The following is a 26,312-nucleotide window of genomic DNA, read 5'->3' as shown; positions in this document are numbered from 1 at the left end:
AAAAGCCATCCATGAAGCTAGGAAACAACTTTTTTCAAGCTCCTGCTGTTGATGTTTATGGCTTCCCCCCGTGAATCGCAAGTGTTATTAGTGGCTATCTAGAATGGTGAAACATTCCCAGGTTTTTAATTTGTTTTACCTAGATCTATCAATGGAATCACTATTTATGGCAGCTATGAAGTCATTTCTAAACAGCTTCATGAAACGTGTTTCTTATACAATAAGACTTGACATTTGGAATTATTCCTTGATGCAGGGGCTATAGAATGGATGTTGTGTTAGTAGACATGAAAACAGCATCAACCTTATTGCACATCTCCATCAGAGTTCTTGGGTGATCAGGAACATTGTAATGCGCAGTATTATTTTGAGAGGAATCTCTTTTTTCCCTCTGAGGGTTAAATCTCAACAGTAGGCTTAAAATATTCAGTAAATCAAGTTGTAAACAGATATTCTGTCATCCAGGCTATGTTTTTCCATGTATAGAGCACAGGCAGAGTAGATTTAGCAGAATTCTTTTTTCAAAAAACAAATTATTTATTTATGCATACAAGAACTGGAGTACAGGCCAGAGGTGTGGGGGTTGGGGTTGGGGGTAAGAGGATTCATCAGAGACAGAGAGGAGAACAGAACAGGCAGATTGACTGAAATGCACTGCTGAGGGGAACAGCGGGCGAGACAGGAGAGATGTGCCATGCCATGTGGGTAGTTCCCTGGCTGGGGATCGAATTCATGCCACAGTGGCTGTGGATGGCCTCATAGGTTGCATCTCAACCCCTTGTGCCACCAGGGAGGCCCAGATTTAGCAGAATTCTTCAGGACTCTAGGATTTTCAGAATGCTAAAAGAGCATTGACTTCAACTTAAAAGTCACCAGCTGCTGTACTGTGAAGGAGTGTGTAGCACATTGGGTGCCAAGGAGAGAGCACCAGGATGGTTTGTGGCTGAGAGTGGAGGGCAGAGCAATGAGTTCTGTTCATTTGTCAGCTTTGACGATGTTGGCGGACTTTTAAAGACAATGGCTTATTCTTGAAGGGAAGCTATTGCTATAACCTAAGAAAGAAGTGAGAGGATGGAGATGTTTTTGAACAGACAGGTTTGGAGAAGAAAAGACTGGGAAGTACATATGAGACTTTTGGAAATGGAATGAGAAAGACTAGGCAACCAAATTAGCACACAAGGGAGGATTCAGAAATGATTTCGAGCTTTCAATAACATGTGTATGTGTGCGCACGCGCTCGTGCTGGTAATTTGAGTTATTCTTCAGATAACTATCAGCAGCAGTAGTGGTAGCATTGTCCTTGTCATCATCATCAGTCTGACTTTCGATGGCCATTATACGTGTGTGTGTTTTGTATGAATGGAAGGTTTGAATCAATAGATTCATTCAATTCCATTCAGTCCATTGCATTTGTTAAAAAATCAGATTCATATTTAGTTACATACACATTTGTTCTTTATATGTACATATGTATAGAGTAATTTCATCTGCACTGAAGTCATTTCCAAAAATACCTGTGTAGATAATCCACTGTAGACATGTATTATTCAATTTCTCTTCACTGAAAATAGAATATATTGATTTAAAGTGAGCTTAAGAATAAGAGCAACACTTGATATTCACGAGTAGCTGTTAGCATGGTAGTGTTCAGGGAAAAAAGAGTATCTGTCCACCCCTGTCCTGCACCAGGAGGCCCCATGCTGGGATGGGTCAGGCATGCACTCATGAGGAGGGAGGAGGTGACAGGCACTTGGGTACATCACCACAGGATTCAGAGGACTGACTCACTTCCCTTCCCAGCTGTTGGCCACAGTTTGTGGTGGGGGCTCACCACACGGGCGAGGCGCCAGCCTTTCCTGCCATTCCTGTTCCATGTGATCTCTTCCCACAGTCCCAGCTCCTGGCTTTCCTTCTTGGGGACACACACATTTTATTCAAGAGGCTGGAGGGAAAATCAACATGAAGATTAATGGACTTCAAAGCAGGGAGAGAATGAAAATACTGGAAACTTCTGCCTATGATTCAATTTTCAGAACTTAAGTGTGTACTGGAGACAAGGAGGAGAAGCTAATCAAGTGAAGAGGCCAGATCTTGGAGATTAAGAGATCATTTAGAGAACTCACCTAACGCTATGGCCACGGAAGTACCTGTTGAACTCTCCCCACATTCTCCCTCCCTTTTTATGGTGGGGAGGACCTTAGCTTTAAAATGAATTTTATGTTTAAGAGAATTCATTTAAAAATAGGTTCTTCAGCCTGCATTTATAAAAATAATTTCTTCCAACTGGAGTAAAAACACATGTTCCACATATGTGGACATTCTGTTATACAATATGCTACTTCTGAATCCCACACAAAAGTAAATTATTAATTTAATTTTAAGGAGCATGGAAATTTTCTAGTGAGGAGCAAATTCAATATTTCACACCAGGAAAAACTTTGGAAAGTGTTCGGGACACTCTAACTTTAGGTGTTAGAATGTACACGTCCTGGTCGGCACATGTGCCTCGTCATGTACCTCAGTAGTAATCACTCTTAGCTCCATTCAGTGTTTGTTGTGATATGCTAAATTACCTGAATCTGTTGTCCCTTGATTTCCCCGGAACAACTCAAGTAGCTCATTGCCAGAGAGATACTCTCTCAACCGGATTCACACAGGGCTTCAGGGAAATGGACCAGTTAGGTTAATCATAGGTGTGAATTCCTTATGGGTCCCCTGAGGACAGTTTGTAGATGGTTTCCCAGCTGCAAGAGGTACCCTGAATTCTAATATGTAACCACTTCCTGAGAAGTGGGTATGGACCCTGGCTGCCAAATAGGGCCATTTTTGTAGAGGCTCAATTAGGTGACACATGTTTGGGTGGAAGAGACCCGTATACCATGAGCATACTCTCAACCTCCAGGCACAGGGGGCCTGTGACAACTCCCAGGTCGACGACTAGGCAGCCCTCAGAAGTCAACAGGGACTGAGCCCTTTATCAGATCGCTGCTTATTCACCAATAGCAGAACTTGGACAAAGCTGTTCAATTCTCAAAATGGCACCAAATGGGCCTTGAGAGAAACATTATTAAAGGCCTTTTTGTCTCAGAATGCATCAGTGGTGAGGGAGGGAATGTTATGCCTGGTATGCATGGATGGACTTTCAACCTACCCAAGTCCAAACCTCATTTGCTCCCCGGGAGAGAAAAAGGTGGCAGGAGAGGAAGCCAAGAGACCAGGATGTTGCCAACATTCAAGTGGGAAGGGCTCTCCTCTGGAATGAGCAGGTTGGCAGAGAAATGAATTTTAGAAATGTTGTGGTGAATGAGACACCAAGATTTATTTTAAAATGAAAGATTTATGAACATAGCCCGGTACCAGAGGAAAAAAGAGACTTGAGAGTTGAAATAGATGATGGTTTGCAAGCTGGGATGATGTGGAATGTGAGAGAGCAATGTGGCGGAGAGGAGAAGGCAAGAGGCCGAGGGTCCCTAGGAGGGCTCTCTGAAGGGGCACAGGCCGCCAGTCTGGAGGCTGACTTCTCATTCTGCTTCCATATTAGTGCTGCGAACTGAGAATTGGTTTTCTCTTCTGTGCAGGGCACGAGTCCTGAGACACACTGTGGCTAGGCCTGGAAGTCCATGCTGGTGCCTAGAAGCATATGGGATCTCTGTAAGGATAGGAGAGTCTCCAGAATCTGAAGAAGCGGTGAGAATCAATGCAGCTTTAGTAGTGCAGCAAAACAGGGGCCAATGGGCAGGCTCTCTAGGGACTAGATTCCAGCTTTAATTATATCTGAAAGCTTCCTGTCCTGGTGCCGCTCCTGGGTCCACATTCCTGGAAGGGCAATCCCAGTTGGTCTAGGTTGAGTGACATCCACAACCACTGGCCAGAGGAGGGCACCCAAACCATGAAAAAGAGGGGCAGAGAACTTTCTCTGGAGAAAATTTGGACCTATTATCAGAAAAAGAAGTAACAGGGGCAAGAAAGAACCTAAGTATCCACTGCACACTTAAGACAAAGCCCCCTGAAGACTTGTCCTGGGGCACGGGAGGAGTGGTGAGGGTCTAACATTGTTACCTCACCTATTTCTCACACATGTCCCAAGATTAAGGAAATCAGCAGAAGACTCAGAAACTGTCCCAGATCTCACAACATCCTGAGCTGGGGCCCAGCCCGAAGGCCCCCAGCAAGTGTGCCTTCAGTTTCTCTGTGGTGCCCACAGGCATCCCAGTGCAGAGGGAATGGAATGGCACCTTCCACCATGAAGCTGCCCCGGAACTCAGAGTGGTCCATATCCACACATCTGAGTCTTCGCCTAAGTTTCTTAATGTAAATTTGGAGTCTGAATGCTTATCCACATCTTAAATATTTTCAGGAATGATGGAAGAGGGGAAACATGCCACCTTGTGACATTTCTAGAAAGAATGGCCTGGGGAATGGAAGGTAAGTATGCAAAGCTCAGTGACCCCTTCTGGGCCATTGCTGAGAGCCTCCTGGTTTTTGCTGTGAGACCCTTGATGCCAGTTGTTTTGTTGCTGGGTTCCCACCGACACCCCTTTCTGAGTCCCCGTTAAAAGCCCCCCTTTCCAATGAGATGCAAAGATTTAACGGTTTCAAGAGGGAGGCTACCTAATTTGACACACATTTGACACACACATTTGACACATTCCACACATTCTTGAGCTTGAATAACACCACCTGTAAGCCGGGGAGAGGGTGTTTTCCACGGGTGGTAACCCAGCAAGCTGCCCTTTTCACCCCATTGTGGGAAGAGAGGTCTCACACATTTTTCCACAGTAATTTGATTTCATCTGAGAACAACTGCAGGAACTGCTGTTGGGAATGCAACTCCAGGTTCAATGTTGAGGTCATCAGTGGTGTTACATGTTCCAGGTCTGTGATACAGTTGAGCTCCATTGGGTTTATCAAGAGAGCCTCCTATGTGAATTCCGTCTATCATAATGGGCAGGAGGCCAGCATTTTCCCACCATGGTGGAGATCACCCCCATTCTGGAGGACAGGTGGTTTGAGTGTTTTGAAAAGCCAAAACAATGTGAAACTTTGTCCAGCAAAACTTTCTGAACCTGGAGTTTGCCACTGCACTCATCTTTTTTTATGCTAGGGGGCTTATTCTCCTGAGTTATTGCCCGTGGAGTCATTATTCAGTTTTCAGGTTCTGTGGGAACAAGGATGAGCTTAGGGAATGTGCTCTAACCTCTTCCCTTCCCAAATCACTCTTAATTAACAGACAATTTGGATAAAAATATGGCACACTTGATATGCAAACACAATTTCAAATCAATCTGTTAACCTTCGTCTTTCAACCTTATGTACACTCCTAAGATCTTTTGTAAGATATTCTGGAGACTCTATTAGAGGCTGAATCTAATGATTCAACTAGAAAGAAGAAACCCTATCTGTAAGGGTAACAGCTCTCTTAAGCTCCCAAACTTTGCTCTATCTGCTAATCCAAGTATCTATTTATAATAATATTTGGAACACTTCTTTAACTGGTATCTTAAAAAACAATATTAAGAACATAACTAACGTGGGTATTACGATGTATAAAACCTCACACAGTGGATTCCTGTGTTTTTTAGTTTCTTCCCTTAAATCCCTTATGCAGGTGTGCCTAAGAGAACTGCCTTCATTTTTTTGCGGAATGTGCTTTATCTTAATGTAATGCCTAAGTTCACAGATGATTCCCTGCTGTGAGGGTCTGTGTCGGATGTCACCACCTGTTGACAGGGTCTTATTTACAAACTGAAGAACATTCTCCATCTTGGTATATATGCTGACTCGAGTCCATTCCCAATTCTGAGTCTTTAAAGAGGTTACTTTCTGCCAGCTTTCTTTGCTAACTGCCTCCCTCGAGTTACTTATTTCTCTGGGAAAGATTTACCATTCTCTTGGCATGGCCTTGTAGCTTTCTGTTTCTCTTTGAATACTTTCCGCTTGCTTCCTCCGTGTGCTGCATTATCTCTTTACTGCAGAATGGAGGAAGTATGTGAGAGTTTGTTCCAACAAATACATTGAATATTTACTATATCAGGTACTAGGTTAGGTGCTGTGTGAAAGAGTAACTTTCAAATTTAATCTAAGTCGAAAGCAAATTCCACTGTTCTGCTGGATCATGCTCACCTTGATCTTTTCTGGGATACATCTCTGATTACCAGGGCTCAAACACTAGCCCTTAATAATTTTATGCTGTTTGGTGAGGGGAGGAAGTGGCTACACAATCACCAAGGGCAGACTTCTACACAAAAGACATGTCAGAGAAAAGTTATTGGTTATAGATATGTTGATTATGTCTTCCAATGATCATTTCTTCCCTTCCTCTCCTTGCTAGATAAGTTCTCTCCATAGCCCAAAAGGGAGAACCTTAAGTCCTAATAGGTGCTGTTGCTTTCCATAACAGATCACATTGGATATGGATTCTTGACCCAAGATATGTCCACCCCATTTAATATACAGACTTAAAGACTACTTTAGTTATCTTGGGAACTTCAATGGGAAAGGCAAGTATTTGTGACTACTGAGAACTACATTTTTTGGGCCTTTGTTATGGGCCAGATGCACACATTTCCAAGAAAGCCATTGTCATAGGTAGAAAACATAAGAATTTATCTGTCTGAACCAGAGATCTGGGCACAACGAAAGGTCTCTCGATTGTGAATTAAGAATTCTGAACCAAGGACTTAACCCCTTACTTGGGTTTAAAGTTTGGCTTTATGCTATGTATGTGATCCAGAAATATTTGAGATAAGAGACTGACATAAAAATGTGATTTTGGGTCCTATATCAGGAACCAAACACAAAAGTCTCTATTAAGTCACATTCTTAGCCCAGACAATACAGGATCCCCATAAGGTCAGACTGAAAAAGAACTTATCCTCCCAAGTTACAAAACATGTTAGGAAACAATCTCTCATAATAGTCAACTGATAGAACATACATCAAGTCCAGAGTCTTGGTAATTTCCGATAATAGAGCTATTACATAGGGACTATAAGTATGTTTAAAATGATGAGAGAATTAAATACGAAACTGAAAGACATAATAGTGTACCATGGAAAAAGAAAATGTAGATTTGAAAAAGAAATAAATAAAAAATCCAGAAGTAGTAACTGATCATTAATTTTAATAGATTAGATATGGCTAAAGAGAAAATTAGTGCATTGAAAAAGAGATCTAATTCTAATTCAGAATACATCATAAATACATAAACATATGAGAAAATAATTGAAGAGATGGCATATATAATTAGAATAAGAGTTTCAAAAGAAGAGAATAGAGAATGAAGGAGAAGAAATATTTCAGAGAGAAAAAGACTGTGGCTCTAGTACAGTGGTTAAAAGATTTAGACTCATAAGATTCAGGAAGCCCAGAAAGCCATGAACTGAATGAATAAGTATAAATCTGAAACTTAAGTCCACTGTAATGAAAATGCAGACCACCAAAATGTTCTTAAGGCAATTAAATAGAAAAGACATATTTCTACAAAGGAAATATGACCAGAAAATCAGCAAACTTCTCAACAACAACAAAAGAAGCAAAAAATTATAGAGATAATATATCCAAAACTGTCATTTCTTATCCACTTAAAGGATTATTCAGCAACAAGCATGAAATTAAAAAGAATTTGTTAGGTACCAAAGGCTCTCTTCTAGGACCCTCTTATATACTTTTTTCAAATAGAAGAAAACTGAACAAAGGAGAAGGGGTGAAATGTAATAAGGGATATTAAATTATAGCAAGAATTACAGAAAGTAACAATAATACTGGGAAGTTGTTAGAGTTTAAAACAATGTAGCACTGAAATATGTAAGACTGGTTGGATATGATTGACACTATGCAGATTGGTTGGTGGGTAGAGATATTTATTTTATACTTTTTGAAGTATGTGGGCTAAAATTGTAAAGGTGGCATCTAAAAGGTAGCATACAAACATTCACATCTGTATAATAGGGAAAGGGAATAAAACTTGATCAGGGGCAGGGTAAAAGAAAGCAAAGATCACATATAACAAATTAAAAATAGAGCCCCAAATAAGATGACAGATATAAATCCTAAATAAATGTAAATGGACTAAATGTGTAAGTTAAAGCACAAAGATTGTTAACGTGATTGAAAAAATAAAAATTTTGTGGCTTATAGGAGACTCATCTAAAATCTAGGGCAGGGCCTCCCCGGTGGCGCAGCGGTTGAGCGCTGGGTTGCGAAGCTGCGCGCGGCCTCTGCGGCGCCGGTTCGATCCCCGGCTGCTCCCCGGCCACCAGAGGAGGGTCCCACATGGCGCGCAGACCTCTCCTGCCGCCCGCTGCTCCCCTCAGCAGTGTGCTTCGGTCCTTCTGCCTGCTCTGCTCCCCGCTCTGGCTCTGGTGAACTCTCTCGCCCTTCCGCGCTTCTGACTGTACCCAGTGCATGTATAAACAAAAACAAAAAACAAAACAAACCAGCAAACAAATAAATAAAGCATGCCTCTATAAAAAAAAAAATAAATAAATAAAATAAAATCTAGGGCAGAGAAAAGAACAAAGGAGAAGAATAGAAAAAGATCTATTAGACAAAAAAAGGGCAGGGGGATGAGTTACATTTATACCAGACTTTAGGGTAAAATTTATGATTAGGGATAAAGATTGTTTTTAAAGTATTCATCAGTTCTAATATGTACTTAATGACAGACTCAAGTAAAAGGCAAATATTGAATTCTCAGGAAGGACAGGCAAATATACAATCATAGTAGATGTCTTAACACATCTCTTCAGATAGGCAAGAAAAATTTTTAAAAAATAGTAAGGAAAGAAACTGAATAAATCATTTGAGAATGATAATGACAATTGTCCAAACAGTACATATGGTTCAGCTCAAGTGTTTTAGGGTTTTTCTATCTGAAATTCATTTGAAAAGGCAACCTTTCTGCATGACAATCTCTTATGGGAAGGAGGGAGCTGGATTCTCTGACCCTTATTCTAACCTGTACAGGACTCACTTGTGCGAACAAGGCCCTTGCTGGCTTTGTCTCCAGGAGGGGGTGATTTTGGCATGTGAATACTGCTGACTGTTATGTAACTTGGGTAGGATTATTTTTTCCTTTTGCTTTTTAAATGAGTACAAGCAAGTATGACCTCAAGATTCTTCACACACAGCTGAGGCAGCAGAAAATCACATACATTAGTTAAGGTTCAGGTTAAACTACTGTCACGAAGACAATGAAAAATACAGTGGCTCACATGAGATTGTTTTTCTCCCACAGAACACCCCAGAGGTAAGAGGACGGCACCAGGCAGGTAGGTGGTGCTGCTCCTTAAAGCCATCTAGAGTCCCCTTATTTTGTTGTCCTCATCTTTATCCCCTCATCTGCATTCCAGTCCCCAGAAAGGGCAAACAGCTCATTTTTTAAAATGTTGCCCAGAATATTCACACAGGTCACTTCCACTCAGGATCTCTCAGGAACTTAGTCACATGGCTGCTGTGAGGTGCATGGGGGCCTGGGAAATATTTTCTCCAGCACAGCAGCCATCTTTCTTGCACCTCAGTGTATGTGTGGGGAGAGGGTGTGTGTGAGTGTGTGGTGTTATTCAATTGCCAGAGGTAGGAGATTTAACTGCATGGCAGAAGAAAAACAGCAATGTCTGACATAGCATAAAACTTTCTTTCTAATTGGGCCTCCCCGGTGGCGCAGCGGTTGAGCGCTGGGTTGCGAAGGTGCCTGCAGCCTCTGCAGCACCAGTTCGATCCCCGGCTGCTCCCCGGCCACCGGAGGAGGGTCCCACATGGCACACAGACCTCTCCTGCCGCCCGCTGCTCCCCTCAGCAGTGTACTTCGGTCCTTCTGCCTGTTCTGCTCCCCGCTCTGGATCTGGTGAATTCTCTCACCCTCCCGCGCTTCTGACTGTACCCAGTGCTGGTATAAATAAATAAATAAATCTTTAAAAATAAAAAAAAATTAAAAAAAAAAAACTTTCTTTCTAATCATAGCTGCACTCATTACATGGGGGGACATTGGAACCTCTAAGCACCTCACTTTTACCATCTAAAAACCACTATTGTTATTATTGTTGTTAGTAATAGCAATCAAGATGAAGAGAACCAAAGTAAGGGCTCTGTGAGCCCCTGGCTAGTTACTGCCCCTCTGCACAGACCAGCACCCCCAGCCAGGCACACAGGGCTAAGGGCACTGAGTGAGGGGTACACCTACAGTTGGCCTACTCTTTCCTTTGGCTGATATCCCTGGAGCCCCTCTTTCCTTCTCCTGATTGTCCCTATGTCCTCCCTCATCTCCCCAGTGGGGGGATTCTGCAGATGGATGGACTGTCACCTGAAAGGTGGGGGCAGACCCCAGATCCCTGTGTTCTTGAAGGGAAGATGGATTAATGAGTCCCTCTGAGTTGTCTCTGGGCTGGAGCCCAGTTGTCTCTGGGCTGAGTTGGCTCTGGCTGGGAATGTCCACCTTGGAGAGAGAGGTAGGTGGCTGCAAGTCTTTGGTCATGCTGCCCTGTGTGTGACCTGTGAGTCTTTGTGCCCAACAGTGCAGGTCACATGCTGAGCTCCTCCCAGGAATCTGATTGTTTGCAGTTGTAAAGTGCAGAAGCTGGGATCTGTCTGAGCAGAGGGTTAAATCACAGAGTGTTTTACAAGGGCAGCTATAGGGAATGTCTTGTTTTCTCCTTATATGGCTATTTTTCTCAGTCCAGAGTCCCACGGTGTGTTTTACATGGTTGAAATACACAAATGGAGTCATAGTCTTAGCCAAACATGCTATGTGGCTTTAAAATTAACAAGCCTCTCTCCACTTCTATACCCCTTACACACAAGCATAAGCACAGTTTCCATTGAGACTGTGGAAAGATACTCCTTCCTTTTTAGCCAAAAATATTTCATGGGGTGTATTTCTACAGTTCCATTGCTTTATGCATGAGAAATATTTCTTTTGATCAAAGTAGCTTGCAAACATGTGGGTCAAATTTAAGTATCAAGTTTTTAAGGAGTAGCCACTGTATAGGAAGTGCTACATTAGCTATCACTGGGTGTACAGGCAGAATGGCACACCAAATGTTAAAACAGTCAAAGGAAAGATGTTTAGTGATAGTTCATGGGCACATTAAGAAAAACATCAGAAGGCAGCATGCAGAGAGTGAGTGTATGAGCTTGCTATGAACAGCAAAGGAATGGAGAAATTTGTTTAGGCTAGTATGGTCAGGGCAGGTTTCTTGGAAGAAGTGAACTGGGTTTGAACTAGATGGATTTGGTTAGGTCAAGTGGAGTGGGGGAGGTCTTTTGGGTGCAGGAAACCTGAGGGTAAATGCAGAAATAAGAAGATGCAAAGACTTTCAAAGAAGAGAGGCATTTTTAAAAACTCCTTTAAGAGATTGTAGAGCAAATGGTTTAATGTAGGAGAAAAAAGAATTCAGGTGGCAAAGGTAGATTGATGCTGGAGAGTCCTGGGAAGTCAGGCTAAGGAGCTGGGAATTTTATTGCATGGGAAAAGTTGATTTGAACCAGACCGGACACCAGAATTTTCAATAACTCAGACATGTAAAATAGTATTTTTTTTTTTTTTGGCCAACTTAGTGCATATGACTTAACTGAGAAAATTACAATTAGAATAATTAAGAATTAAGTTTTTAAAATACTCATTGTTTAAGTATTAAAATGAAACTCCTTATTGAGATTTCCTTAACAAATGAGAAAGGCAGACTTTATTATTGAGTAGAATTCTTGGCCACACCTTCTGGAACACAAACTGTGAACTCAGGTTTTGTAGGGAAAAGATGATTTATCATTTTTCATTCTTTGTGTGCAAAAGAAAAATTTGGAGAAAAAAATCCAGCATCAGATTAAGATCCAGAAACATCACATTTTGAGCAAATTTGGATGAAATTTTGTATGTTAGCGGTATTTTGAAGATAAAATCTGGCTTGGGAATTATGTCCCCAAAAGTCCTCTCTCTGAGTGTCGTTCAATCTTCATTTCATTTTTTTTTAATCAGAGATAGAGTTGAGATTATTGTCTATTATAAATGTGGAGAACATGTAAGAAAATGTCAGAATTTGAATGACTTTCCCAGACTCAATCAGATCGTTGTGGTACAGCAAGAGATGGGAGCCTGGAGTGGTCCAAGCAGCAGCCTTAGAATAGTGAGTTGGCCACTCATGGGCTCCAGTGACCAAAGGCCCCACCATCAGAGAGACCATCAAGCTAGTCAGAGCATCTGTCCCAGCTGTGCAGGTGGGAGGTGATGGCAAGGTAACTTGGGACAAGACAGGAAAAAGAAATCCCTTGTGTAGAGGATCACAAAGAATCTGGTCTGAGAGAAAAGTGTCTCTACCAACCGAAACAGCTCCCCCACAGGCCAGGCGGTGTGAGGGCTTCAGGGCAGAGCCAACCTGAGCAAAGTCGCTAAGGGGTTGAAGGCACTTGGCTCCCAAGAGACCTCCGGCAAGTTACTTGATTTTTCATAAGCCTCTGTTTCCTTCTGTGCAAAACAAAGTGAATTATAAGCCCTGAGAGTGAAATGTTACAAGGATTTGATGAGAAGATGGGGCAATCATCTGGCTCAACCCCTACATCATGACTCTCTGTTCAGTACAGGCTTTGTGAATGAGTGCCATCAAGAACTACGAAACTGGTAAGCTATAGTGATATGGAAACCTGCAGCTTCTCTAGGGATGAGGGTAACATTGATGTCTGTCTAGATCAAAAGAGAAACTAAGTAGAAGTGCTTTCTTTTTATTATCATTTCTGATAAATCATTGACGATCAGACAGAAGAAACAGAGATATAACACAGACACACAAATCTGGTAAAAATTGAGTGGCTGCCTTCTGAAGACACCGTGTAATGAGCAACTCTGGCCAAGGAAAAGGCCCCCGCTGGTAGATGGCCACTTCTGGGCTTATCAAGGATGATTCAGTGATGATGCCATTTTCTTTTTTTTTTTTTTAAGATTTATTTATTTATGCATACAAGAACCGGGTACAGGCCAGAGGTGTTGGGGAAGGGAGTGAAAGGATTCTCGAGAGATAGAGTGGGGAGCAGAACAGACAGACTGACTGAAATACACCTCTGAGGGGAGCAGCTGGCGAGACAGGAGAGTTGCACCATGTGGGTAGCACTCTGGAGGGCCAGGGATCAAACTTGTGCTGCAGTGGCTGCGGATAACTTCATGATGCTGTGCTTAACCCCTTTGCCACCATGGAGGCCCAATGATGCCATTTTCTAGTTTTAAACTCCTGCTGAAGTTATTTAGTCTGAGCAAGGGGGGAATTCCAGGCTTCAGGTTATTGGTACAAGTATTGGAGTGGGCATTAAGCCAGGGAAGTATGATGAGCCTAGGACATCTCTGGTACGAGATCTGCATTGCCATACTCAAGGACACAGTAGGGTGAATTCAGAAAAGTTGGAGAGAAAAATCAGGATATGTATGTGCTATATATAATTTTCACCATCAAAATATATAGTATTTGCAACTATTTATTTTAAAAATCCTCTGTGTAATAGAGGATTTGCCCCTCATCCTTGCCCCTGCGGAGTAAAAACTATTACTGTGCATCAACACGCTGTTATAAATGCCACCTACATACCCGTATGTTTTTCTATCTATCCTTTGTTTATTATGACTGTGTATGATTCATACATTACTAACATGTATTTAGGGTGTTGAAGGGCAATACATACATTGATTTAGAAAGATTACAGTCTCATGGGGATGAATACTGAAGTGTGTAGAACCCTGCCAGTTGCAAAGATGATGCTCAATTTTAATAAAAATCATTCTTGATTGCCCTGTGTGCTTGAACTCTTCCAGAATCACATTCTTGTTGATTTTTTTTCTCTATAAATTCTTGAACCATATTTCTAGTAAACAGGACCAGGGTTTGGAAGTCTCTCCATAGTATCTGGTTCTGCCTTGTTCTTTTAAACCTGTATTATGTGGGCTCAGCATCAGAAAGACCACATTTGCTTGGGCCACTGAAAACTTGAAGGAGAGACAGAAGGGGAATAGCAGAAGAGGGAACTTTGGATATCAGATATGGCTATGTTCCTTATTTCTCTTTCTTGGACCTTTTTCTGTAATAGCACTCACAGAACCTAAGCTATCTCTCCATCTCTTATAGTTAATTTGAGGATGGTTTCAAGGAATCAAAATATTGACTTAATATGGGGATGTTCTGCAAGTTTGCCATTAAAAAGGGTCAAGATCTTGCTTTAAAGAACAATGGGATGCCCTGGCACATTCAAATAAGTCCATTTTAGTTGTACTTACCCTTATTCCCAGGGCTGGGAGGCAAGACTAGCGTAGGCAACCCAGCTATGAGGAGAGTGCTCGCTGCTCACCAGGGAAAACTGTGCCATTTATTCTGAGAATGTGCAGGAACAGCATTTGATTGGGAAGAGGCCTTAGGTCATTTATCTCTCACTTTTAAAATGATGAGATCGATGTGTCTCCCCAGTGGGCTGTCCCCCTTCTATTCAGCAACAATACACTACTTCTTTTCAAAGAAAAATATGCTTCCAATAAGGGGGAAGGGAGGTAGGGGTGGTAGCAAAGGGGATCAAGCAACTTTCATTGAAGGATTCATTTTTGATTTAAATATTTTGTTCTAATCTCCAACTTCCTTTTTAACTTGGCAGAATGACCAAAAGAAAAACAATGTCCCTCCCTAGTCCAGTTTACAGCCTGCCAGACCAGAGGATCCAGTTACATCTTTCAAATTGTATACGTTGGATTGTTCGATATATGTCTTTTTTCCCCCCTTTCTAAATCTATTGCTCATATGCATAGGGTTTTCTTTAATGGCATGTCAAAATGGTCTTTGGTGAAAAACCACAGGAAAAGAAAAAAACAGAATGAAAAATAAAGATCAAATTTAGCTAGCTATTTAATACTTATTTTTTTTCAGTTCTTTGAGTATGTTGTGGAAGGAATTCTCTGCAAGTGATACATCCTGTAACTGTAGGCAGATGTAATCCCCTGACCGTGACACCAGCAAAGACTTCCCTTTACATTGGAGATTTTTGCAGCCATTTTGTTTCCTCCCATAAAGAAGTGGTGCTTGGGGAAGAGGTTGGTCTAGGCCCTGTCTGTTCCCTGCAATGCCACCCAGCTGGTTTTTTACAGTTCCTGGGGCACCCTGGGAGAAGGGGAAGAAACCCAGGGTGTGGGGACCTGGGATTGGAATCTGAGAGCACCCACAGGGACACTCTCCTCAGAAAGCCCTTTCTCCTTCCTGGTGCAAATCTGCCTCCCTCATTGCATTGGGTCTTCCTCAAACTCATCTCCTCAAGGACACATGCTTGGCTGGACTCTCCAAACCCAGTCTCTGCTCTTTTCAGTGCTGGCTGTAGTGTGTCCTAAGAGGCCACTGTTAGTGCTCTATTCATTCAGATTTTTACTCTTTTTCTCTGTAAATAGAAAAATCTTATTTTTTCTTTCATTATGAAGAGTGCTTTTTTTTAGTGATGGGTAAGATATGGGTCCCACTTGTTTAATCAGACTAGGAAGGGTTGAGGTGTGTTTTGTTGGGGAGGGGGCACAGTAGCTCACCCTGAGCCAGGGATTTGAATGTAAATGGCTCATTGGAAGGGGATCCTAGAAGATCTCAGGAGAACAGTGGAGAAAGGAGAGGAGGAAGGGAAGGAGCCCACCAGAAGGGACCTCATTAAGCTAGTGGACAACTGGATTTAACTCCTGCTGGGGCAGGTTCCTCAGTATCAGCATTAGGAGCATTTTGAGCTGGATAATTCCTGGTTGTGGGACTGTCCCAGCAATTGCCGAGTCTTGCACCATCCCTGACTGACATCCCACTAGATGCCAGTAGCAAGTACCAGCCTATCAAATTGTGACAGTAAAAAATACCTTCAGACAGTGCCAGATACCCCTGGGTGGGGGCAAAAGACCTGTGGTTTAGAAATTCGGGAACCAAGGATCTCTGGGCAAGGCGCAGGTGCTGACTGTGGGAAGCCGGCCTGGTGCACTGTGAGGTGGTGAAGACTGGGGGGATGTGCCACGGGCAGCACCCGGGGGTCAGTGCTGCCTCTTCCAGAGGCTGAGCAGAGAGTGGAGCTATCATCACTCAGTGTTGATGGTAGTCTGCAGGCCTGGCCAGGGAGTGACCTGCCTGAGATAAAGCCAGTAGCTTTATCTCCTACCTAACTCTGGAAGCTCACATGGACCTAGTGTCTTCTCATTCTTCACCCTTGTAAAGTTTTTTCCAAAAACAGGTTAGGCAAAGGCTTCCCCTAAGATATACATGTTCACTGGCCTGAGGAACTGAGTTAAAAGGAGACACGTTTTTCTCTACCGGGAGTGAGGCCGTTTCTCACAGTCTGCCTCATTTCTTCCTCAGATCAGTCCTGCAATACAGCTTACACACTGTTTAGGTTGTCATTGTGAGTCACACGCCTAACTAGGGGACAGAGTTCAGATTTGAATGCAGCTCCTCCTATCTCTCGAGTGCATGGATTTTATAACTTCCCAATGGGTTGGTAAGGGTGAGGCAGAATATTTTAGGAGGGGCACCTCCAACACATGGAGGAATGCTAAAAAGACCAACTGAGGAGTGAAACAGGCCTGAGTGTCTGGAACTGTGAATTTTAAAGGAGTGGTGATGAATTAGAGTAATGGTTGCTTTCCTTTCTCCCAAGACTCAAGCAAGTAGAATCATTCCCAGAGACTCAAGATGCTTCCCATAGGCAGCCTCACCATCCCATTGATGCTACTCTGGAAAAGACACTCAAAATTGTCAAGTCCAGTGGACATATTTCTGTCTTCTTCCACTTGAACTTGACCTTTGGTAGAGTAAACCACCCTTTCTGGAGCTCATCTCCACAAGCCATTCCATGGGCATCCCATAGCTACCATTAAGCACGGGCTCTAAAGACAACAACTTTGGCTTATTTATTTTATCATGGTTTCCCTGAATTATCTAATCAAATTCCACAAGTTTAGTTACTGAATTTTTAAAAAAAATTTTATTCATGTATATAAGAACTGGGGTATAGGCCAGAGATGTTGGAGGGTGAGGGGATTCACCAGAGACAGAGTGGGAAACAGAACAGGCAGACTGACTGAAATACACTGCTGAGGGAAGCAGTGGGCCAAACAGGAGAGGTCTGCTGCGCCATGTGGGTCACCTCCCTGGCCAGGGATCGAACTCATACTGCAGTGGCTGCAGATGGCTTCATAGTTCTACATCTTAACCCCTTATGCCACCAGGGAGGCCCCCTAGTTACTGAATTTAAGATTAGTGACCTGCAAGTCTATGATCTGATGCTCAGAGCATGTTGTTGTAGGGGTGGGGGAGTGTCTTAACTCAGGCTGTTATAATAAGATACCACCCCGGGTATATGAAATTAGAAATTTACTTCTCATAATTCTGAAAACTTGAAGTTTAATATCAGGGTGCCAGCATGGGCAGTTTCAAGTGAGCTTCGTCGTCTTCTGAGTTTCTGACTGCAACCTCTCCTTTTATTCTCACATACAAGAGAGTAGGAGGAGGAGGAGGGACAGAAGGGAAAAGAGGAGGAGGAAAAAGAAAAATTCAAGAGAGGAGGAGGATGAGAGAGAGAGAGGGTGGGGGGAGAAGGAGAGAGAGAGAAAGAACAAGCTCTCCTGTGATTCTTAAAAGGACACTAATTCCATTTGTGAGGGCCCCACCCACATGAACTCATCTATTATTAATAACCTCCCAATGGCCTCACCTCCTGATTTCCATCCCTCAGCAGGGATGGGATGGGGGCAGGTAGTGTTTCAACATGAATTTTGGGTGATGCAAGGTTTTACTTCATAATAGGAGACATTTCTATCTGAATGTCCTATGGCTAACATGAACTCAACAAATCCAAGCATCCCACAATCTCCTTCCAACATCCCTTAAATCTTCCTCCTTCCTGTAATCTTTCTAGTTGGTGATCCATTTATTTATCTATCTTCTCAAGGCAGCAATCTGGGACTAAAGGACTAATCCTTCCACCCATCTCTCACCAGACAAGTCTCCTTTCACTTCCAATTTCCAATGTCTCTTAGTTCTGCCTCCTCTTCATTTCCTCCCACTGCTGCTTTAATGAAGGTGTTCTTAGTTATTCATCTCTCAAATATCATGAACACACCTCCTACGGCCTTCCTCTCTCTGCACTTCCATTGACCATTCTGTCTATAAGGCAAATGACTATCTCCATATTCTACCTGAAATTTAAAAAATGATTTCCACCCCCCGTGAATGAAATTCAAATAATTTATCCAAATATAGCAAGTCCTTTGGTACCTGGGGAGGCAGAATATCAGTGTGATTAAGAGTAAATATTTCCTGGATCCAAGTCCTGGTGACCTGGATATACTGTTTGTCCTCTTTCAACCTCAGTTTCCTCAATTGTAAATGAGGAATCAATAGTACTTATGTAAGTAATTCATAAAAAGCTCTTTTAACAGAATATGGCCCATATTAAGAGATCAATAAATGTTCTCTCTCATTACTGCTTGCCTTCCCAGGTTGTTGCAAGTGTGACCTAAGGAGACACTTGTGGAAAAGCTCTGACTGACATACATCATTTCATTACTTTAAACTGTTTCCTCATGCCTCACCTGGAATGGTTGGCTCTGGACCGGGTAGGGAGTGGAGACACAGGAAGGATTAGCACATTGTCAGCATTGATGTGGTGATCAGGAGGTAAGGCCCTCCAATGGAACAGGACATCTGGAGGGTGTCCAGATGAGGAATAGAGTATTGAGTCTGTGCTGTGAAAAGAGGTGAATTCTTATGAGTCAGGAAAAGTACCAATTGACTCATCAGGTTTTGACATTTGCTGTGCAGCTTGAGCTACATCCTGTCCAAGAACTCACCACTCTGTGAACTTCCTTGGGAGCAAAATTAAGGGGTCTAGAGCATTCCCAGGACATACTAACTGACTGAACTTGTGGAGAGCATGTGGCGTTCTTATTGTATATAGATGGCACTTCCCATGGCCACTCAGCTGGCCAGGAAAGGTGCAGGCTGGCAGGCCAGACTGGGCCTTCCATGAGCCCTCATGCTATTCCAGGTCTCTCCGGAGAGAGGGAATATGAGGGGACCCATTGGAAGGGGTTCTTTTGGAGAGTGATTTGGAAGCACTGGGTGAGGTGTGGGCAGCAAATACCACATTTCAGTATATGAGAGTTACCTCAAGGTACTAGGAGCCACATGTGGTGCATGGTAAGAGCTGTGGATAGGTAGCCTTGGCTGTGTCAAGGTGGTCAAACTGAGAAATAAAGTGCCAGGTTCTCATCTTGTCTGTCTCTGATCATCACTTCACCCACCCCTCTCGCCTCGGTTTTCTTATCTACGGATAGTTTTGTGACAATGTACAGCCATTGTCAGAAGGCCCCAAACTGAAGTTTTATGCCCTATCCCAGGAGAGCCTGGCCTGTACTCTCTCTCCCTGTTGCCCACACTCATTATCTGGGTAAGGTTTGCCCTGGTTCCTCTTCTCTAGGGAGCTGGGTTCTACTTGCCTTGGCCATTGGGACCCTGGGGTGGTAACTCCCTGCTGTGACTAACACTTAGGTCCCATCCATTTTTCATTATTTTTCCTAAACCTAGTCCACACTGATGTTTTTAAAAAAATCCCTTTATTAATCTCCCCTTGTTACCCAGCTTGAGTGTGCCAGGAAGGATCTGAAATAAAACCCAACAGTGTCAGCAATTCAAACCCAGAGTTCTCAGCACCTACATACCCTGTCATCGTGGGATGCAAGTGATGTCACATCTTCCATCTTCTCATGGGGCTGAATGAACCCCCTCCATCACGAGGTAAAGCCACTTGTTCTGTTGGAGCCTCAGCAGCCATCAGAATTGCCCAGTCCAGAGGGATCAGGCTTTCAATGACACATAGAGGGAGGAAGACAGGCTCTGAGGAGACTCCTCCTGGTCCTGGTCACAGATTCCTGCTGCTGTTTCACTAGCTCCTGGCCAGGGCTGTCCCTGCGAAAGCTGGCTTTGTGCAATGTGGCCATCCTCACTGCCCTGTCATGAGGGCTGCTTCCTGTCACTGGGCCAGTGACCACACTTCCAGTGAAAGACTTCTGGGTTTACGTGTGTGTGGCCTCATTTTACTCACAAAATCCTCATGAGATACAAAATTTTTTCACAAATGAGGAAACTGAGGCCTAACAAGTTAACTTACTGACCTGTATCATATATATATGAACTTTTCTATTTTTAACTTGAATTGTTTGACTCCCAAACCTCATTTCTGGTGTTGAAATATTCTCCAGTGCTCTAGGGGCCTCCCTACATGGCTAGGCTGGTTGGGTTTTTTATGCGCTGCCTTCTAGATGATTTGACCCCTGGCTCCAAATCTGTCCTGTTTCAATTACTTTCTCTTTCTTCTTCTCTGTTCACTCCATAAACCCTCTTCCTTAACTCCCCTTCCCCACAAGTTACATTGGGAGAGGTCATTAAAACTCAGAGTGAATGAGCATGTGCCATTAGAATGCTTTATTCTTTTCAAACAGACCATGAGCCTTTCCAGATCCCCTGCTCCCATCTTGGCTCACCATTCAGCACATTTAAGCTTGCTGCTGACAGAGGGACTTCTGTTCCTTCCTAATATCACTCGCTCTGGCCAGGAAGAGCCTGTGAGCATGTCGTTGCTGGAATGGTAACATTTCAAAGTCTTGATCTTCTGAGTCTCAGATCCATGGGAAAAACTCTTCTCAGGTTTATAGCTGGCCAGTCCTCACAGGCGGGTGGAAGTGCTGGCGGTCACAGAACTGAGGAGCTGGGAGAGCTTTTGGAGAGCTCCAGCTCCACTCCAGACAGGTGAGGAACCTGATGGTGTAGTGCTCAGAGGGCCTGGCCAGTCACCTATTGACTGAGCCTAGACCCTCGCCCAGCAGCTTTCTGAAACATCTGGAATCTTCCATCCGCTGCCTCATGGTAGTGCTGTCACAGAGATTTTGGGTGTAATGCATAGGGAGGAGTCTGGGGGAGTGTGGGCAGGTGAGCGCTTCCGTTTCGACTCTGCTACCTGCTCTGTGTCCATGGCCAAGCTACTGTGCCTGCCTAAGCCTGTTTCCTGTCCGAGTTGTGGGCTTGTTTTGAGGTTGTGAGGATGTAATTAACTTAGTAGGGTGTGTGGTGCCGGTACAGATCAAGAGATGGTCGCCTGTCTTCTCTTTCCTTGTGATCCTTGTCTGATCCTTTGCTGGTCAGCCTGTTTCCCTCATCTTCAGTGGTGACATCAGCTGCAATTTGTTATGAAGGGAGAACCCCAAAGACTACAGTGGTGGGCTCGAGAGAGCTGCTGATATGTATCTGGCACCTGCAGAGGCCTTGAAGGTGCAGTCTGCCTCATCACGGCTGCCCTTCATTTCATGAGACTTTTGGAGTCACAAGTTGTAAGGCCTGATTTCAAAGTTATTCCTTCAGGAAGATTTTTGGGTCCACGGGTGAGTGTAAACCTGGACATCCCTTTCCCTAAGTGTGCTGCCTCATATATAATCGATGCATTAATTTCTTACCCCTGTGAATACTCTCATTTTAGCTCCAGGCTCACCTGGTCTTTGCTGATGGGGGCAGGGCTTGGTGTTGGTTTCTAGCACCTGTATCCTGGTCCACCAATGCCCTTCCTGCCTTCTGTACATGCTTCCCTTTTTTTTTTTTTTCAGGGCTTATTGCTGTTTTTCAAAATGTGCTAATAAGCCCTTCACATCTCTGAGTATATGGAAGATGGATGTGTGTCTTCTCTGGGACCCACCCTCTGAGCTGGGGTCCAGCCTGGGTAGCAGAGGTTGGTTCCATGGCTGGACCCACCATAGACAGAAGCCAGATTGAGTCGGGGGTGAAGGGAGACACCTGCTCAGGGCTCTCAGCATCTAAGCTGGTCACCCATTGTCTTGCCATTGTCTCTGCCCTCAAGGAACTCACTGACTTGCAGGGAAGGATCAGTAATAAGTCATTGGTACATGGCGATGGATGTTATCAGGCCTGTGTGCACAAAGCCCAGGGCTGGAGGAGAAGAGCCTATATCTGTGGAGAGGTCAGCGAGGGATCCCAGAAGAGGTGGTATTTAAATTCTCAAGGATTAGCAGAAAAGTACCAGCTAGATGAGGAGGGGCAGTCCGGGCACAGTGAATCCCTCTAAACACCTTTTGTGTTCTCCAAAGATCCTCTTCTTTCCTTTCTCCTCAGCCACCCTGGCTGTCCCTTGATTAGTGGTGGCTGACTTTGACAGGCCTCCCACACGTCATCTCTTAGCATGGGGGAAGGAAGAGGAAGAAGACTATATATGGAAACAGCTGGCTTCAAGTTTCCAAAGAAATATTTGAACTGGCCACTTAAAAATCTCTTCCAGGTTGCTGTCTCATGATGAAGGATCCTCCTAAGTTGGGTCAAGGGATAAGACTCACTCAATACAGCAAAAAATACCAGAAATGAAGAATAACCAGTTTCAATACTATGCATTGCATGCTGACCCTATAGGTCACCTGATGGCTATGTGGGGGACAAAGTCACTTCTAGTTTTATGAACTTGAAGTATGATGTAACCCTCTCTACTTTAGTTTTCTCATCTGCAAAATAGGGGCAATATTGATACCTACCTCATAAAGTTCCAGGGAGGATTGCTCAGTGTGGAATATTAAGGAATGTATGTTTAGTCTTTGTCCCAGTTCCTGAAACAGAGCTCTTCAATTCCTTGGAATTTCCTGGATGTCAAGAGCATCTTTTCTTTTACAATGAGGTGACTTGGTGAGCACCTAGGTTGTTTTGGGGTGGGGGCTGGTCACCAGAAAGACCAAGTCTTGATTAGAAGCCTGCAACTTTAGCTCCACTGTCTGACGTCCAAGAAGGGAAAGGGGCTGGATGTTAATTCAGCCAACCACCTTTATAATGAAGCCTCCGCAAAAACCCTCAAGTGATAGGATTTGGGGAGCTTCTGGGGTGGTGAAGACGTGGAAGTGCTGGGAGGCCAGTCCACCCAGAGAGGGCTTGGCTGCTCCTTTTCCATGTCTCCCCTTTGTGTCTCTTCCATTTGACTACTCCTGACCTGTATCCTCTATAATATGAGTATCCTCTATAAGCTGAAAATAATATAGTGCTTCCCAGAATTCTTTGCATTGTTGTAGGAACTGGTCAAACCCGAGGAAGGGCTTGTGGGAACACCCTCGATTTATAACTAGTCAGTCAGAAGTACCGGTCACAACCTAGGACTTGTTACAACTGGCACCTGAAGTGGGACAGTCTTGTGAGCTCAAGCTCTTGAGCTTGTGGAATATGACAGTATCTTCCGATAATATCGGATTGAATTAAATTGTTGGACACCCAGTTGGTGTCCAGAGAATTGGAGAAATTGCTGTTGGAAAACAAACAAACAAACAAACAAACAAACAAACTCAGAAGTCTTATGAGCAAAAACAGCCCAGAGCAGGTTAACATGGTAGACAGAGTAACAGCCCTCTAGGATGCCCAGTTCCTGATCCCTGGAGACTGAGATTATTGTCACTTAAGTACAAAAGAGGTTTTATAGATGTGATTGAGTTCAGGATCTTGGAATGGGGAGACAATCCTGCCATATCTGAGTGTGTGCAATGGAATCACGAGGGTATTTATGTATAAGGGGGGAGAGTCAGAAGACAGAAGAAGGGGCCACCAGCAAGGAATGCAGCAGCGTCTGGCAACTGGAAAAGGCAAGGGACAGATGGGCTCCTCGGGTCTCCAACAGGAACACAGGTCTGCTGCGTTCACAATTTTAGTCTGCTCACACCCATTTTGAATTTCTAACCACCGGGATGGTAACATGATAAATTTGTGTTGTTTCAAGCCACAAAGTTTTTAGTAATTCATTGTAGTTGGAACAGAAGGCTAGCATAAAGCTCAGAACAGGGCCTGGCAATTGGGAGCAGTCCCTCAGCCTACTGCTTCTTATCAAGAATTCTTGCCCTCACCTTCTAGGTCATATTCAGAGAAGGTAGCAATAAAAAAAAACCAACCAGTACAAAGTTCCTGACATCATGGTCTTTACATTCATGTGCAGGAACAGATTCCAATAATACCTATCAGCATTAATGAAAAGAAATAAAGAAAAGGGTCGAACATGGATGGGCTGCTGACGTGGATGGCCTATTATAGACAGCAGTGGAGTCTATAAATGGGTTGAGCAGAAATTGTGTATAGGAGAGAAGGCCAGGTGGGGCTCCCCAGGTCAATGGAGCAGCCCGTGGAAAGCCCAGACCCAGAGGGGCAAGAGCAAGTGGGACTGGAAGGGAGGGCAGATTAGGGGGGCCTCTAGGTCTTGGTAAGAAATTGGGATATTCTTGTGAGTGTGATGGGGAGTCACAGGAAGGTTTTGAACTGGACAAAGCAAAATCAACTTTAGTTTTAAAAGGATCACTCCAATTTAGAGCCGCTTAGTGTGTGTGTGTGTGTGTGTGTGTGTGTAGGGGAGTGGTTATAGGCAATATGGGTGGGGTAATACTTGGCTGTGAGAGACTCTAATTGTATTTAAGATACTGGTCCCAGCACCAAAGATTCCAATACCCTAACATATTTCCAAATACCCTTGGCAGGGTAGAGCAAGTGGCACCTTCTTGGTGGAGAACACAAAGTGCAGGCAAGGCCCTGAGGAACATGTGTGGAAGCAGAAAGACCTGTTAGTGGCTTGAAGGTGGAGGAGGAAGAACTTTCGGGATTTAATGGCAGGACCTAGGTGTTAGAGATGTGTTAGAGAGAAAATAAAGAAAAACCTCAGATTTTGGATGTGAGCATTTTAAAAGATGGGGGTGTCATTTATGGAGATGGGGAAAGCAATAGAAGGAGTGCAAATTTTTATTTATTTACCTGGTTGATGGGAAGAATGGTGTAAAATGACACCATTTTGAGATGTCTACAGGGCATGTAGGGGTGGATACATCTGGAGAGAGAAGTTTGCAGGTGTTCATGGCTGTGAAAGCCACAGAGCTGGCTGAGATGGCCTGGAGAGAGTGTAAGGAGAGGGCAGTCCAAAGGCAGCGCCAGGGACTGTGGACATTCTCCATTTGAGAAACAAGGGAAGATCCAGCAAAGAAGAAGGAGGAGAAGCCAGTGTGGTAGGAGAGCTAGAAGAAGGAGCATTCTGGAAGCTTGCTGGAGAGTGTGCCAGTCACTGTGTGGGGCCCTCCCAGGTAAATTACCTCATCAGCTACTCACATCAGCCCTATGAGGCTCGTGGTCTATTCAGAAAGAACTCTCTGTGAGAGCATAATCCTTCTGCTTTAGCTTTTGGCAAATGAAATGTGTAATTTCGTGATGATTATCCTCATTCTGCAGCATGTTGCCCTGACTTAGCATATGCTGAGCACAGCCCTAAAGGAGTGGGAGATGGGGGTTCTGATGCGTGATGACACATGTGTGGCTACCCCCATTCTTAGGAGCCCAGGGAGGGAGAGGAAGCAGCCACTGTCTTGGGTGAATCATTCCTGGATATCAGCTACTGTTGCTGAATTTTGTGTGTTTCTAGTAAAATACAATTGATTAGAAACTGTAAAATAGAGTAATATCTCTTTAAGCTAGTGAATGCTCATGAGTTTGAAATTCTAGTTTTATTTTAATTTTTCAAAAATTCAAATGTGTGCCCTCACTGGCTAACAGTAGGGTAACGGTACATGACTTGATGGACTCTCCTGCATCTATTAACAGTGATGTGTCTGAGAGATAGATAATAACGTGGAGAAACGTTGATATTTCAGAGTTAAAAAGGTAGACTGTAACATTGCATTTTCAGTAGATCACAATCATGTAATGTAAACAAACTAAACCAAAACAGATGTGAAGTAAAATAAAACATTGTATAAAACCTGCCAAAATATTGATAGTGATTTGCATTGGGTAGTGAAAAAATACGAAGTATATTTACCTTTTTCCTATTTTATGTATTTTCCACATTTTTTTTTAGCGAGAACATATTATTTTAGAGTAGTATTGCTCAAAAGAATTTTCTGCACTGGTGGACATAGATTTGTACTGTCTGTTCTATAGCCACTGCCACGTATATCTATGGAGCACTTGAAATATGATCAGTGTGACTGAGGAACTGAATTTTTTTAATTGCACAGTTATTTATTTAATTTTAATTTTACTAACCATGTGAGGCTACCATTTCTACTGTATTTGATGCAAAATATAAGGAAATACGAATTATATTTCAATAAGGCTATTAAAGTAATATAAGCTCATACATGTATTCACTTTCAAATTTTGAAATTTTATTACAGTGTGGAAGTTTGGACCTCTTAGAGTAAGTATATGGGTGCAGGAAAACACTAGGGTTTTAATTTAAGTAGTCCATTTTCTAGCTCAGTAAAAAGTGGTGCA

The 26,312-nt window shown here is 43.3% G+C and overlaps 1 long non-coding RNA gene across 1 annotated transcript in view; it reads left to right on the top strand.

The window, feature by feature from the left end:
• Positions 1-4,415, top strand: part of LOC119232500 (uncharacterized) — a 36,590-nt gene extending 32,175 nt beyond the window's left edge. Inside the window, exons 5-6 of the long non-coding RNA XR_005122126.2 lie at positions 3,579-3,687; positions 4,358-4,415. This is a non-coding gene — a long non-coding RNA (uncharacterized LOC119232500). The remainder of the gene's footprint in view (positions 1-3,578; positions 3,688-4,357) is intronic.
• The last annotated feature ends 21,897 nt before the right edge of the window (positions 4,416-26,312 follow it).

The sequence above is a fragment of the Talpa occidentalis genome, unplaced genomic scaffold, assembly GCF_014898055.3.
Source record: "Talpa occidentalis isolate TD23 unplaced genomic scaffold, MPIMG_talOcc4v2.1 talOcc4.7, whole genome shotgun sequence".
Classification (NCBI taxonomy): Eukaryota; Metazoa; Chordata; class Mammalia; order Eulipotyphla; family Talpidae; genus Talpa; species Talpa occidentalis.
Note: the sequence above shows the minus strand (reverse complement) of the source record. Positions and strands in the feature narration are given on the sequence as shown.